Source organism: Manis pentadactyla, chromosome 10 (genome assembly GCF_030020395.1).
Source record: "Manis pentadactyla isolate mManPen7 chromosome 10, mManPen7.hap1, whole genome shotgun sequence".
Taxonomy (NCBI): domain Eukaryota; kingdom Metazoa; phylum Chordata; class Mammalia; order Pholidota; family Manidae; genus Manis; species Manis pentadactyla.
In genome coordinates, this window is record NC_080028.1 from 5,194,109 (window position 1) to 5,209,948 (window position 15,840).

Below are 15,840 nucleotides of genomic sequence, written 5' to 3' on the forward strand. Positions count from 1 at the left end.
ACCCCACACAGGGTTCCAGCGTTCCAGCCATGTCCTGTGGCTGCCCTAACAAAGGACCACAAATGGGCGGCTTAAATGACAGGAATTTGCTCTCCCACGGTCAGGAGGCTGCGGTCCAAGAGCAGGGTGTCCGAGCGCTGGTGTCCCCTGAGCCCTTCTCCAGGGGGGTGTGGACGCCGACCCCTCTCCCCATCCTCACGTCGTCGTCCCTCTGTGTGCGCCTGTGGCCTGATTTCCCCTTTACAAGGACACCGTTCACGTTAGCTCAGGGCCACCCCAATGGCTGAACTCTAACTCAATCACTGCTATAAAGAGCCCATCTCCAAATAAGGCCACACTGAGGGACTGGAGTTGGAACTGCAACACATGAATTTGGGGGGCAGAACTCACAGGTCTTCCTCCCCACCCAACTCTCAGCCTCTAGGCCTTCGCACATGCTGTTCCCTCCACTTACAGCCGACCCTTCCCCGAAGTCCAAGTCATCCTCCAGCTCGGAGCTCAAGAACCAGTCTGCAGGGGAGTGGGTGCTCCCTGGCCCCAGGCCGGGGCCAGCACCCAGCACAGGCTCTTAGCCCCCTCATCCCTGGGCTCTGCTTCCTCACTACTCTGCCTGAGGGCAGGGTTGGCACTGGAACATTCCAGGCTGCTCCCAGGTCCTGCCCAGCAGATGCCTGTTGAAGAAACGATGGAGCGGGTGAATGACTCCCTCCACTTTCACGTAGTCCTTACAGAAAAGGGTGGCCGGAGGGAAGCACTCGCCTGCCCCCATCCCCTCACAGCTGTGTCCTTAAGCCTGTGTCCTGGGGTCACCTGGGAGGCCCTGAATACCTCCTGCACCTTACTGTGCCTCTGAGGTATTATCCGGAGTGAATCTTCTCCACGAGCTTCAGGGAGGCAGGGCAGGCCTCCTCTTCCCATTTTACAGATGAGGAAACTGAGGCTGGGGGAGACTGTGACCCATGCAGGGTGGCAAGTCAGAGTGCAGCCTGGTGGCTGGGGACACAGACTTGACATGGAAACCAGCTCCCCCGTGTTGGCACCGTGGGGCCCGGGGTGGACCCTCTCCTCTCTGCTCTCCATCCAGAGGTTCCTCACCTGCGAAATGGGGTCTGTGGGTAAAACCGCAATATTTCCAGAATCTCTCTCCTGGCCTCAGTCCATCTCCCCCTCAACAGGTATTACAAACGGGGTGGAGGGTGTGCACACACCCGGACCAGAGGTCGGTGGGGCCTTGACAAGAGATGCGGGCCAGCAGGAGTAGGCGACTGCTGGCAAGCAATAAATGGGTCTCTCCCACTCTGATTTCGGCTTCAAAGGTTTATTTGCCCTGGGCTGGGAATGTATTTCCCCCCTGGAGTTACAGGGTCCCAGCAGCGCCCACCCTGCTTGGTGCTGGCTCAGGAAGCATACACAGCAGAAGGGAGACAACAGCCCTCCGGTGCCACCCGCCTGCTGTCCCATGCTCAGCCCTGCTGTGCAGACCTCCCTTAATCCTTAAAGCCTTCAGAGATCAGGCACTGATCCCACCCACCCCACTGATAAGGGCCCGAGGCTCCGGTCACCGACTCTGGTCTCAGCCTCCAAGTCCCCAGCCATGCCCTCCAGGCAGCCCTGAACCGGTGAACAAAATAAGCTGGTGCCAACACCATGGGGTCTCGCTGGGATCCTGCAGGACCGTCCGTGGCTAGCACACCACTCCAGCTGATGCTACCAGAGCAACAAGCACCCCTCAGTACCTCTTTAATCAGGTGTATCCAGGAGGTGCTGCAAAGACAGGTGACATGATCAAGACAACCTGCCTCTCGGCTCAGTGATTGTCAACTGCCTGTCCTTTGGGCTCAGACCGGCCTCTATCAGACTTGGCAGGTGGCCCCTGCAGAGCTGACTCTGTTCACCTCGGGACCGTGAGCCCATCTCCCTCCGGCAGTCAGGCCCCCACCGCCATCAGCCCAGCCCAGCCAGGGGTGTGACCTTCCCGCTAGTTGTCATTGACTTCCAACCCCAAGGGTGAGACGCCAGCAAGGAAAAGTGGCAAGAACCAGGCAAGTGGGCAGCAGAGGGGGCCCGGCAGTGCAGGAACCAGGTGCTGCCCAGGCCTCACGTGCAGGTAACACCAGGCACTGGAAACAACTGCACTTACAAGAACATCCAAACGGGTAAACTACCCAGGGAGAGATCTAGCCAAGCAGGCAAAAGCCTCGTACACTGAAAACTACAGGACACTTCCAAAGGGAATTACAGAAGAAGCACCCAAATCAATGGGAAGACTCCGTGTTCACGACTGGAAGGCTTAGCACTGGTAAAATGATGACACTACCCAAAGCAATCTTCAGACTCAGTACAACCCCCACGAAAATCCCAATGGCAGCTTTTACCGAAGTAGGAAAACCCACCCTGAAATTCATGTGGAATCTCCAGGGACCCAGAAGAGGCAAAATAATCTTGAAAAAGCAGGTCAGCATGAAATTCACTACGAAGCTACAGTAATCAAGATAGTGCTGGCCCAGGAAAGGCATAGAGCCCAGAAATAAACCCACACCCCGACAGTCAACTGCCTTTCAGCAAGGGGCCAAGATCGTTCAGTGGGGCACAGGCAGTGGACAGCAAGAGCGAGGGAGCCTCCAGGGAGGTCTCCAGCTCCACGGGGACCGGGCCAGCATGTACAGCAGGGCCACTCCACTGGTCTCCTGCCCCCAGCCTGGTACCTGGTCTCGGCGGAGCTCAAGTATGCTGGAGAATGACCGCATGCCTGTAAAAACTGATTCATAAGTAACAGTGAACAACAGAAAAGCCAGGCTGAACATTAGACACCAGGCCCAATAGTAATATTCCCCCAAAGGACCTGGGCTCCTGAGCACCCACCCACATGTTTTCCCTCCCTGCAACTCTCAGAGAAACACTTCCAAACTATCACCTTGACCCACTGGGTCATAAAATCAGCTTAGTAAGCGGTGACCAGCCCTTTTCCCTAATGAAATGAAATAGAATTGGATAGAAAAGATCAATGTGCTTCGCTTGTGGGAAGACACTATTTCATGAAACTTTTAAGTTACCTATATATTTACAGATATGGAGAAATATGTATGAGTGAGTGAACTGATGTTTCTTTGTAAATTATATTTCTTACCCATGGGTCAAGGTCAAAATACAAGTTTAGCAGCCACTGTCTCAGCTCAGAAGTTTCTGACTGACTGCTGGCCCCTTAAGACCCTTATCAAAGTCTCCCTTGTAAGTGGACGGGTCAGGCAAAAATGCACCCACTTTCTCACGGGTCCCCCTTCTCACGAGTATGAAGACCTGCCTCAAAAGTATCATAGGAGGAATGGGATAAGACCATCTGTGCCCAGCCCCCAGGCAGCACCAGCTCCATACGGGACAGCAGCCATCACTGCGTGATGGCAAACAGAGGAGGAAGCACTCGACAACCCCATCCAGCCCCGGTCCCCCAACCTCACCCCCAGGTTCAGGACACCACCTTGGAAAAATGCATGGCTACTGATTGGCATCAGGCTCCAGGTTGGACACATACTATTTTTTTTAACTGCTTTAACAGAATAAGAATTCACATTCTTATTTTAAGTGTGCAATTCTGTGATTTGTTTGTATATTCACAGGTTATGTAACCATCACCACAATCAATCGAGGAAGGTTTCATTACCCCAGAAAGTCACTCTCCATCCCTCCTCTCCCAGCCGTTGGCAACCACTAATCTATCTTCTGTGGCTGTGGATCAGCCCATTCTGCACAATTCACGTCAACGGAATCACACAATATGTGGCCTTTTGTGTCTGGCTTCTTGCACAGAGCATCACGTTTTTAAGGTGGGCCCACGCTGTAGCATGTACCGGTACTTGGTTCCTTTTGACTGCTGAATAATATTCCTTTGTAGGGGGAGGCCATATTGTATTTATCACTCATCTGCTGATGGACGTTTGGGCTGCTTCCACTGGGTGGCAATTATGAATAATGAGCAGAGAGTGTTATTGCAAATCTTAAACAAACAAATTTCCTTCACACTCTGGTTCTGATCAAGCCAGCTAAGTGCTCACAAAAAGGATATTCTTTTTTTTCCAAGAGATCTTCCAAACAGGGAACTTAAGAGCAGCCTAAAAGCAGAACGCTAAGAAAGAAAACCTAAATAGTAATTGTAAGAATGTGTCCTTGCAATGGGACCCAAGCAAAAAATAAAATAAGGCGCAAAGCCCAGCTGCACACAATAAGGCTGAAATCCTGTGTGCTGCACCAACAAAATTTCCGATCATTAAAATCTCATTATACTAATAATATGTTTTCTAGATAGACTTAACTAAAACACTCTCCTCCTCTAACAGAGTGCAGAGATGCTCAGAAGCGGCAGCAGGGCAGGACGTCTGAAGGTGACAGCACAGCTCCTGGGCAGCCTGGCTTCCCATCCCATCTCTGCAAATGCTTGCAACCTGGACCTGATCAGGCGACAGGCAGAAATTACAACTGACCTGAGGGGCGAGCACCTATCCTGAGCTCTGTCCCTTCACTTCGGTTCTTGTCTCTTAAGTTTTCTTAAATGGAAGCAACTGTCCTCATATGTCATTATGGTCTCATTCTATGCTATTATGTCCATTTGTCACCAGCCCATCTCCCGGTCTTCTCTCCTGCACCTCTTCCCTAACTGAAATGCCAAGTGGGAAGTGGGTGCAATGGTCACAACGATGATGAGGGCACACGATGACAATGATGGCAAATGTCTCTGGGGGCTGACTATGTGGCTGGCTCAGACATTTCCCCCAATATTCTATTATTAAAATTTTCAAACATACAGTAACATGTAACAAACTTGACAGTGAACACCTGCACACCCACTGCCAGGCATCCACCACTAACCTTTTTCTGTCATTGTTCCATTATGAATCTATTCACCCCTCGATCTGTCCAGCAATCCTTCTGTGTTTGTTTACTAGTGCTGCCTGCTGTAACAAATGACCACCAATTTAGTGCCTTACACAGATTTATCATCTTACAGTTCTGGAGGTCAGAAGTCCAAAATGGGTTTCACAGGCTAAAATCAAGGTGTCAACAGGGCTGTGTTCCTTCTGTAGGGCAAGGGAGAATCTGTTTCTTTGTTTTTCCAGCCTTTAGAGGAGCCCACTTTCCTCAGCTTGCAGCCCCAAACCACTCCATCCTGTTTCCATTGGCACGTCTCTCTCTTAAATTGACCCTCCGGACCCTTGTGTCCACCTGGATAACCCAGGACAGTCTCCCTATCTCCACACCCTTAACTAGGTCACACCCACAAAGTCCCTTTTACCACGTAAGGTGACACAGTCACAGATCCCAGAGTCTAGGATGTGGACATCTTGGGGGGCCATTAACTGGCCTACCATATCATCTCATTTTTTATGCATTTCAAAGTAGTTTGCACATAAGAATATCTTTACCCCTAAGTTTCAGTATCACTAACAGAATTCAGTATTTATTTATAGTCCTTTCTTTTAAGTTAAAATTTGCATGCCATGACCCTCCTACACTGCTGGTGGGAATGTAAATTAGTTCAACCATTGTGGAAAGCAGTATGGAGGTTCCTCAAAATGCTCAAAATAGACATACCATTTGACCCAGAAATTCCACTTCTAGGAATTTACCCTAAGAATGCAGCAGCCAGGTTTGAAAAAGACAGATGCACCCCTATGTTTATCACAGCACTATTTACAATAGCCAAGATATGGAAGCAACCTAAGTGTCCATCAGTAGATGAATGGATAAAGAAGATGTGGTACATATACACAATGGAATACTACTCAGCCATAAGAAAAAAACAGATCCTACCATTTGCAACAACATGGATGGAGCTAGAGGGTATTATGCTCAGTGAAATAAGCCAGGCGGAGAAAGACAAGTACCAAATGATTTCACTCATCTGTGGAGTCTAAGAACAAAAGAAAACTGAAGGAACAAAACAGCAGCAGAAGCACAGAACCCAAGAATGGACTAACAGTTACCAAAGGGAAAGGGACTGGGGAGGATGGGTGGGAAGGGAAGGATAAGGGCGGGGAAAAAAGAAAGGGGGCCTTACGATTAGCATGTATAGTGTGTGGGGGGCACGGGGAGGGCTGTGCAACACAGAGAAGACAAGTAGTGATTTTACAGCATCTTACTAGGCTGATGGACAGTGACTGTGAAAGGGTATGTGGGGGGGACTTGGTGAAGGGGGGAACCTAGTAAACATAATGTCCTTCATGTAATTGTAGATTAATGATACCAAAATAAAATTAATAAAAAAAAAAAATTTGCGTGCCATGTCATGCACCTTCTTAAGTGCCCATCCAGTGAGTTTTGACAAATGCACGTGACTGTGTGTCTCAAACCCTTATCAAGAGAGAGGGCATTTTCATAATAACCAAAAATTCCCTCCTGCTCTTCTCCAGCCAAACCCCCACTCCCCACCCCAGAGGCAACCACCAGAGATCAGTTTGGTCCATTGGAGAACCTCACAGAAATGGTATGGCACAGTGTGTACTCTGGGGTCCGACTTCTGCCAGGCACAGTGATTTCCAGTCATCGCACTGTTGCCTGTACTAGTACGTGGGGCCTTCTTGCTGCCCTGGTGTTCTTTGTTTGCAAATTCCCCCCGCCACTTCTCCATTCTCCTGTTAAATAACATCCGAGCTGTTCCAGGTTTAGGTATTACAAATAAAGTTGCTGTGAACATTCTTGCACAAGGCTTCTTATGGACACAGGTTTTCATTTCTCTCGAGTAAATACATTGGAATTTCTGGATTAGAGGGAGGATGCACGTTTTCAAAGAGGCTACCAAACTGACTTCCTGGGTGACCGCACCACTGAGAACCCCCAGCCACCGCGTGCGGGAGCTCCCGCCGCTGCAGCCCTGGCCAGGTCGTGCTGTGATGTTTTACCCATTCTGAGACGTGTGGAATGTATCCCCTCTGATTCTAACTTGGGGTCACTGGGGATGACTGACGCTGAGGTGTTTTCTAGATGCTATCGGTCATTCCTACATCTTTGGTGAAATGTCTACTCAAACCTTTTATTTATTCTTTTATTGGGTTGTTTATCTTTTTTATAATCAAGTTGTAGGAGCTCTTTACACATCCTGGACACCGGTTCTTTATCAGACATGGATTTTCGGAATTGTGATCACTGTGGTTTATAATAAGTATATATTTGGTCTTCATCCCAGTTCCTGGTCTAGAGCACCTAAAACCTTAGGAATTTCCCAAGTAATGAGAGCAGAAAGATGTCTTTTGTTCTGTTAATGAGTCGACTTTTGGAGAAACCCCAGGGTAACCTAAGGCCGGCTGCTGGTTGCCCGGGGAGCTGACCACGCTCTCAGAGAGTTGGTACCTTCGGTCCCACCCAGAACCACTGAAAAACGGAGAGCAGACGGAGATGGACTCCAATCACCAATGGCCAATGATTTCATCGACACGTCTACGTGACGAAGCCTCCATAAACACCTAAAGGGAAGGGGATCGGAGAGCCTCTGGGCTGTGAGCACATGTAAGTGTGGAGAGCAGGGTGCCCCCCTGCCCACGTCCCTACCCTGCTCATCTCTTCCATCTGGCGGTTCCTGAGTTAATCCGTTTATGATAAACTGGTATTTAGTAAGTAAAATGTTTCTCTGAGTTCTGTGAGCCACTCTAGTAAACTAATCAGACTCAAAGAGGGGGGCGTGGGAGACTCTGATTTATACCCCATTGGTCAGAAGCACAGGTGACACCTGGACTTGGGTTGGGCATATAAGTGGGGGCAGTCTTGGGGGACTGGGCCCCTACCCGTGGGGTTGATACTGTCAGAACTGAGTTGAAACGTGGGACAGCCGATGGTGTGGGAGAACTGCTTGTGTAAGGAAAAAAGCACATGTCAGGACTGGTGTCACAGTCACAGCTGGAGATCAGAAGGGTCACTGGTGCAGAATCAGATGAATACTTCCTACCACCATGTGGCTTGACAGGGTCCAGAATTTCTCATCATCTCCCAAGATGATGACACACCAGGCCTGGGGACCCAGGCGGGCGGGAAGATGGGCGCTGGGCCAACGCTCTCGGGCAGGAACACGCAGGACACCGTGACGCAGGGGGCAAAGAGCGGCCCCAGCCCAGGAGGCTGACATTTAAGCCGAAGGGCAGAAAGGCCGTGAGCAGAGGGAACAGCATACTTGAGGGCCCCGAGCCAAGGATGACAGGGGAGACCGCCGAGACCCGGGCCGGCTGTGAGCGGCCAGCAAGGAGCTGGACTTGGTCCTGGGGCAGCATGAAGCCGCTGGCGTTTTTTCTTCCTTCTGTAAAGGGCAACGAGTCCATCAGCACAAAGTAGATCTCATTTGTCCCCTCCGGAGCATCTTGCTTCGGCCCGAGTGCATCTCAGTGCCAGGAAGGACAAGACCGGGAGCTCACTCGCACGAGAACCATTCTTCCAACGTACAAAGTTGGCACGGTTCACAGCCAGACTGCCAGGGTTCCCACCTCACTGCCTGGCAGCGTGCCCTCTTGCGAGGGACTTCATTTCGCTGGGCCTCTGCTCCTCTGCAAAGGAGAATAACTGCATAGTACCGACTTCCGGCTTCGCGTGAGGACTAAGTGAGATAAGGCAGCAGGTGCCCGGAGCACCCCGGGTCCCCACAAGTGAGCCACGCGCACAGCCAGTGCAGACTCCACGTGGGCCTTTTTTATTATTACTGTTCTTTTAACTTTTTCACTCATTTCTCAGGTTAAGCTTGTATATATTAAGTGTGGATTCATTCAGGTCTTACTTTGAAAGACAAAATTAATTTTCAAAACAAAAAATAAAGGATGAAGACACTTCAAATCAAGCTTTGGGAGAGATTCCCTAAAACTCCATTTACACCAGCAATGAATTTCACACACAGCAAATGGTGCTCCCCTTTCCCCGGTTCCCAAGCGGGGACCGGGTGGCTCCGGCGGACTCCATGCTAAGGTGAGAACCGGCTAACACTGAGGTCCGCCAGGGTCACCGCACCAGACGTCTGCTTCGGAAGTGTTCGATCCAAGCAAGCTACATGCGCCAAGTGAGCCCCAGGACTTAGGAAAAGTTCTTATCCTCTTTGACTTAATAATAGTAGAATAAAACCTAGATCCTTTGAAATTGTAATTTTTAAAATTAGAGTATGAAAATACATAATTTTTAAACAGGGGTGGGCGATGAGGACGGCCTTACTTGGGAAAACTAACATCCCTAACTGATTCTGGTTGACTGGCAAACAAAGGTTTTAAGACCCAAACCAAGAACAGTGATTTCAAAAACGTCTAAGCTTGAATCAGAAAACATTCAACTCGCTTAAGCAATTGCTCGGTGTGCCTGATGCTCAGATTCCTTTGGCTGGCAAGGAAGTGCCATCTAAGACCCAGGTGGGCAGGAACACCTCCGGACGCCCCCCTGGGCCGCTCTCACATCCGGGGAATGCAGCATTCCCCAGCGCGTCATTTCCCGGCAGTGCACACCTCTAAAGAGCACGCATAGTGCTTCCTGGTCACCGAGGGACAGGAGTAGGACACCTACAGCCCTCAAATGCAAACATTTCAAAGGATTTCTATAACTGTTACCAACCACTCACTAGCTGCTCCACCAAACACAGGGCAGCAGCAGCCAGAGCTGTTGAAATGATGCAGGACCGAAGCGAGAGGAGGCTTCTCCTCTGGGGTGACGACCACTCAGCAATTAGCCCTGCCGTACATGCTGCAGGCTTGACTAGTCAGTCCCGGCATTCCTTCCCTCTGAGCCCAGAAGCGGCCGTCGGAAGCCTTCTTAACACAGGGGCGGGCAATCATTATAAATGGAGCTCAGTTTTCTCTCGAGTGGAGACCACCGCGCCACCCCTGCTCTGCCACTAAGCAGCTCTGGGGTCCGGTGTCTGCGACAACAGCTTCCCTTGTCAATCTTCCCAGTAACGAACACAGAGCAAACACTTGTTCAGCTGCTGATAGGACTTCACCTCCCCCACCGCACTTTATCTTCGCATCACCTAAGAGCAAGTGCCACCACCATCCACACAGGCCGTTGGGAAAGAGGCTTGGAGCAATAAAGCAGCAGACGCACACAGCCCAGGTGGCAGCCCAGCCCCAGCCCCGCCCTGCTGCACGCAGCCTCGGGAGGGCCACACTGCAACTTCTGAGGGCCAGCAAGGTCTCAGCAGCTCAGCAAGGCAGGGCTGGTGTCCTCACGAATGAGGAGGTGAGGCCCCACGGCTTTAAAACTTAGAGGGTGAAACACGCAGCCTCCAAGGGGCTCCTTGGCCCCACACACTAGAGTAGGAAGAAAATTAAAGGACTCCACTGACTTCCCAGACCACTGATAACATCACTCCCAGGGCGGTGAGCCAGAGACCAGACGATGCCAGACCTGCTGTTCATTCCGCTTTTTCTTATAACCCAGAAAGCATGTCTCTCATTTGAATGCCTGCCACTCAGAAGTATCTTGGTGATGCAGAAGCCACCAAAAACTTCTAGAACTGATTACATCCCATGTTTATGCGTTCCTACCCCAATAGCAATTAGCACAGATAAGCAGGTTAATACCACTGGGGCAACATACGTTTACAACATACTCCTAAGCTTATTAACATGTTTTTTTAGCCTTTACGTAATATAATAAATAGCAAATATACTCACTGGGAAGTAAAACAGTTTTTCATTCTGAAACCTAAAAAGTAAAGTTTCCAGCAGATGCAAGGAGAAAACATGCTTTCTAAAACAATGAGCAAAACAGCAGTAGACTCACAGACACAGAGAAGTGACTGGTGGTGACCATGCAGAAGGGTTTGGGGTGGGTGGGTGGGGAAGGGTGAGGGGAATAAAGGGGCACAAAAATTCTCAACCATAATATAAGTTGGTCACAGGGATAGTATACAGCATGGAGAACATAGTCAATGATTCTGCAACATCTATGCTGACAGATAGTAACGGCACTAGTGGGGGTGAGGACTTAATAATATGGGGAACTGTTAAACCACTGTGTTGTATATTTGAAACCCATATAAGCTTGCATATCAAAGATACGTCAATAAAAAAGAAAAAGAAAATGTGCTTTTTTAGGGTACATCTTTTATGTGATGCAGTGCCATATTTGACAAGAAAATGGCTAAGTAAAGGTACTTGCCCTTTGCCAGCCATAGCAGGGAGGAAATCAGTCACAAGGAGCACTTAAAAACCACTCACAGCAGGCACTTAGCCACTTACTTTGTAGAAGCACCCCTTAATTATTCTGACGACAGAACAGGGAGCTCTCTGTAAGCAACTATGGGATGTAGTATAAATATTCATTCCAGGGCATGGAAACAGGACCTCAAAGCAGAGCTCCTCTACCGAGCGTGTGGTTGCTAAGGCTACCTGACTCTTCTGGGACCGCACGGGTATGACCAAGATGCTAGGAGAACCACAGAGAGTTCACTGCTCCTAGGAAAGGCCTCCTCGGCACAGAAAGGTAAGGGGCATAAAAGTCATCACCCTGGGTCCAGGATCAACATTTCCGTTTTCTGTGGAAGTTAAGTTTCCGAGAGACTGTAGCAGGCCACCAAGGAAAAGGCCCAGGGCAGCACAAGTTGACTCACCTACATGTGTTTCTCTCGTAAATGCCCACCCCACGCCCCATGCCCCACCCCCAACCGATGGTGGATCAAACAAGGAGAAATGCTGGCTCTGAAGATTATAATCAGAATAATAAACAAAGGAAATTTTACACAGCCACACCAAGCCCCCGATGAAAGTCTCTTCCTCTCAGAGAGAGGAAAACAGAACAGATTTCCAGCCCACCTCCCCAAGGCACATGTTGCAACACAGGAGCTGGACAAAGTCACAGATGACTGGCCTGTGCCTTTCCTCGCAGACCAAGAGCTGCCCCCCATGGACAGAGGCAGCCCAGCTCAGAGAATAGGTAAGTTTAGGCTTCAAGAAAGGGACACAGAGTTGTTCCCTTCACTGCAGAGAATGTCACAGGCCCAATGGGTCCAAAGGACCTACAGTGGTTTCTCTTCCCATAGAATATTCTAGAACACACCATGTACATGGCCCCCACCCTACACCTGCTTATATCTGTCCACTTCCTACCAGCCACAGTTCCTCTTCTCCATGGTTAGAAGTCCAACCTCCCTTGACCAGGACCTGTGGTTAACTGTCTGAGGGTCCCACAGCTCCTCAAGGTGATCGCATGAAGAGAACTCCAAAGCCCTAGCTCCTCGGCCTAAGGAGACTAAACTCATTACAAACCCTTTTCCTGTATGTTGTCACAAAGGATACTATTCTGTCTTTGTTTTTCAAGGTAAATCAGAGGGCCTGTTGAGCTCTGCTGTACCACAGTATGCGGCATCACTTCCAAGTCTGCCCAGCATCTTGAACAGGCTGTGAGCACCGTCGCCAGCCCGGCTGCACTGCCCGGTAGCGGGGCCCCTGGAGGAACATGCCTATCCAGTCTGTTCCTACACAACACTTCTTAACTCTCAGAGCCGCCTCTGAGTCACTGCCTCTGCCCTGCTCCCTGCAGCTGCCCCTCTCGCCGGGTCTTCTCAGCCCCACTGCACTGCCCGGGGGACACCACCCTCCACCCTCTGCCCTCCACCTGGCCTGCACCTGCATTCAGGCCTGCTTCCTCACCGGTCACCCCATTCCCTTCCACTCCATGCTGCAGCCTCCAGACTTTTCTAAGTAACCAAGATGGTGGTTGACCACGGCCCACATGCCACACCGCAGCCCAGCCACTATGATCCACCTACACTTCCCCAAAAGGGACTAGCTACTGTCTCCTCCAGGGCCCCAGCGGGAAGTCCCGTGCCCCGACCTCCTCTGCCTAATTCCTAGCCATACTTTACACGCAACCCTCCAGCCAGAACCCAGAACCCCAAGTACAGGTTGTATGCCCCCTGCCGGGTCTTGATCACTACACAGGCCTGCCCCCTGCTCCCAGCAGACTGTAGGCTCCTGAGGACAAGCCAGCTGCCCCCCGCCACCCACCAGCTCCCTGCCTGCCAGGTAAGTGCTGGGTTAAGATTCTTCTATATGTATCCTTAGGCCCTCAGAGCCCCCATTCCCTGTCATGACCACCCAAAGTGATCCCAGACACTGCCAGTGTCCCCTGAGGGCAGAATCACCTCCAGCTGAGAACCACTGAAGTGGCTGCTGGGTAAGGTTATGTTTCTTCAACTATAAAATCAGGGGAAAATTCCTACCTTGCAGGGCTAAATTACATAGTATCTGGGTCCCATATTCTTTTTACAGAGCAGAGTGTAAGTCGGTTGTGTCTGGAGTGAAACTGCCCACACAGCTGATCACTCTGTAAAAGATGCACTCCTGATGCATCAACAGCTGGTGGTTTAGGACTCTGAGATCTCTCTCCTGGAAGTTACCCCAAAGTTAACAAAAAGAAACTCAGTATCTTCAACCTTCAGCTCAAGGCTGCAGCCACCTAGCGATTCTTTAGATCTAGCTCTTTAAGTCTCAATCAGTATTTTGTTCATTTATCACTATGTCTGCATCAAATACTTAAATAATGAGCAGGGTCAAGAGAACCAGAAGACAGGCCATTGACCAGGAGGAAAACATTTGCAGAAGATCGCTTTAAAAATGGGCCAAAGATCTGAACAGACGCTTCACCAAAGATACACAGATGACACATAAGTGTGTCATGCGGGAATGTGAAACTAAAACTACTCTAAAAAATTGTATTTACAAAAGGCAACCAGGGACTAGGAACTTCCTTCATGCTCTCTTTCCTCAGGAAAGGAGGAAGGACTCTGTGAGCGGTCTGGCCAGCGGCAGTCACTGGAGTCTGGGCAGAGCACGGAGGCAGATGGGGCCCCTGGTGGTAATGGGTGGGGTGGGCTCCACCCGGCCCCTTCACCCACGGCCTCGCTGTCCCCAGAGCTGGATGCCTGCCTCTGAGGACTTCACACAGCAGCTGTGGCATCCCTGAGGCACCTCCTCGCCCCAATCCTGGCCTGCTGGACCTCTGGCACCTCTCATCTGTTGTCGCCAGGGGGTCTTCAAGGGCGTAGACTTTCTGCTCTGCCACCAAGCCGACAAAATGGAGCCAGCTTTACTAAGTCGCTCCTCCAAGTCCTGGGTTCCATGGCAAGCTCTGGGCTTTTTTTCCACTTTCCTGATGCCCACAGTTAGTCATAGTTCCGCTCTCTGCACCGGGCCACCACATGACCTCACTTGGTTCCCTCCCACATATCAGCCTTAATCACGCCGTGAATTCATCCACAGGCACTTCCTGTACGGGTTCCTCCAAACTGCAGGGCAGCAGGGTTCCTAAAATGACCTTGCCTGGAAGATGACAGGACGCTCACCCAACACGTCCCCTGGGAGCCTCGTCACCACCACCGGCACTGCCAAGCTGGGAGGGGGCCCGGAGCCGCGAGGCTCCCGCGAGCCTCTGACTCCACAGCAGTCCGGGCCCAGCCCAGCATCCTCCCACCCCTCCCTTGCAGGGGCCTCACCTCCACCCAAGCTCCTGAATTCATGTGACCTTTCTAACTAAAAGGAAAACGAAACCCACTGTGCACCTGCCAGTCTCTGGGTGCCTTCTTCCTGACCGTTCCATGGTAGGCAAATGAGCGTCCTCCCACAGGGACCCAAACTCTGGGCCAGCACCTGCTCCAGCCCCTGAGCCAGTGAATGGCACAGAGCAGGAGGGCGGGTTGCCAAGGCAACAGGCCTGCAGGACTGCTGGCAGCTCTTATTCAGGACCTCATTATCCAATCTCCAGGCCGGCCTCCCGCTGTTGATTCCTGCCCCACTACCCAGAAAGCCAGACGGAAGCCACTAAGCCCTTCCAAGCCCAGCCCCTACCCCAATTCCTGCATCTGAGTCCAATTAGAGGTTTCACCCATCTACGTGCATGGTGGATCCCTAAGGGTGCCAAGCACCCTAACTTTGAGAACCCAGGCAAGGGGCCGCTAACTCACACACCGAGGCAGCCAGAGCCGCACACAGGTGTCTCCCTCCTCCCTCCTGCGTTTGCTAGTCTATTCATCACAGGAGGCTTTTGACTATTGGGATTCTTGGTGATTTTCAGTGAAACCAGATGGGCCTTCAATTTCCTGGGCTCACAGTGGTTCCTAAAAGCCAGAACGAGCAGCATGTCATCCTGGACCGTGGGGCCAGTCTGTTACTTCAGGCTTGTGTTCTTTCCATCCCAAGAGCATAATGTCACCTACACAAAGCCCCCAATAGTCCAGAACATTCCAACTCCTTGCAACTCTGTGAAAGGTTTCTTTTCACTGGTTCTTTCTGTTCTCAGCCCAAACATCACCGGCTTTGAGGCTCCTGGACACCCTCTATCTGATCACGCTGTTCAATCTTCACAGCACTTACTGTTAGAGCACCGTTAGTCATCATCGCTGCCACCTGTTCTGCAAAACCAGGGGCCCTGTCGCTTTCCCTCCTCAGGCTGCACAAATTGGAAGAAGGAATGTTATTTACACCTGTAACTGCTGCAAGCATAAAGAGGAACCCAAATTATTTGGGGCTATGGTGACTGCAGGTGAGCACACAGGGTGGAGAGGCAGCAGGAATGATAAAGAGAAGGTGACTCATTTATCATCTCATTTAGGAGGCGTGACTTGACAGGGATTAATACAAGCCATCCAGTCCCTCATGTAAGGCTGGAGAGCAGAGCAATCTGCTTCGAAATCCTCAGGGATACTACTGTGTAGGTGACAAAGCCCTGCCCTCAGGGGACTGAACTGAATTCAGTAAAAGCACCCAGGTAGCAAACTGCAAGCACTCCACCCCCATCCCTGGTGTTACACACATCCCCCTAAGGTCAGTGTGTCACACGCATCCCTAGGAACACACATGTCCCTAAAGAAACTAATGGGGTGCATGTGTCCCT

The 15,840-nt window shown here is 50.8% G+C and overlaps 1 protein-coding gene across 1 annotated transcript in view; it reads right to left on the minus strand.

The window, feature by feature from the left end:
* The window catches only part of PARVB (parvin beta), a 111,506-nt gene that overhangs the window by 94,719 nt on the left and 947 nt on the right, over positions 1 to 15,840 (minus strand). The gene's annotated exons all lie outside the window — the stretch shown is intronic.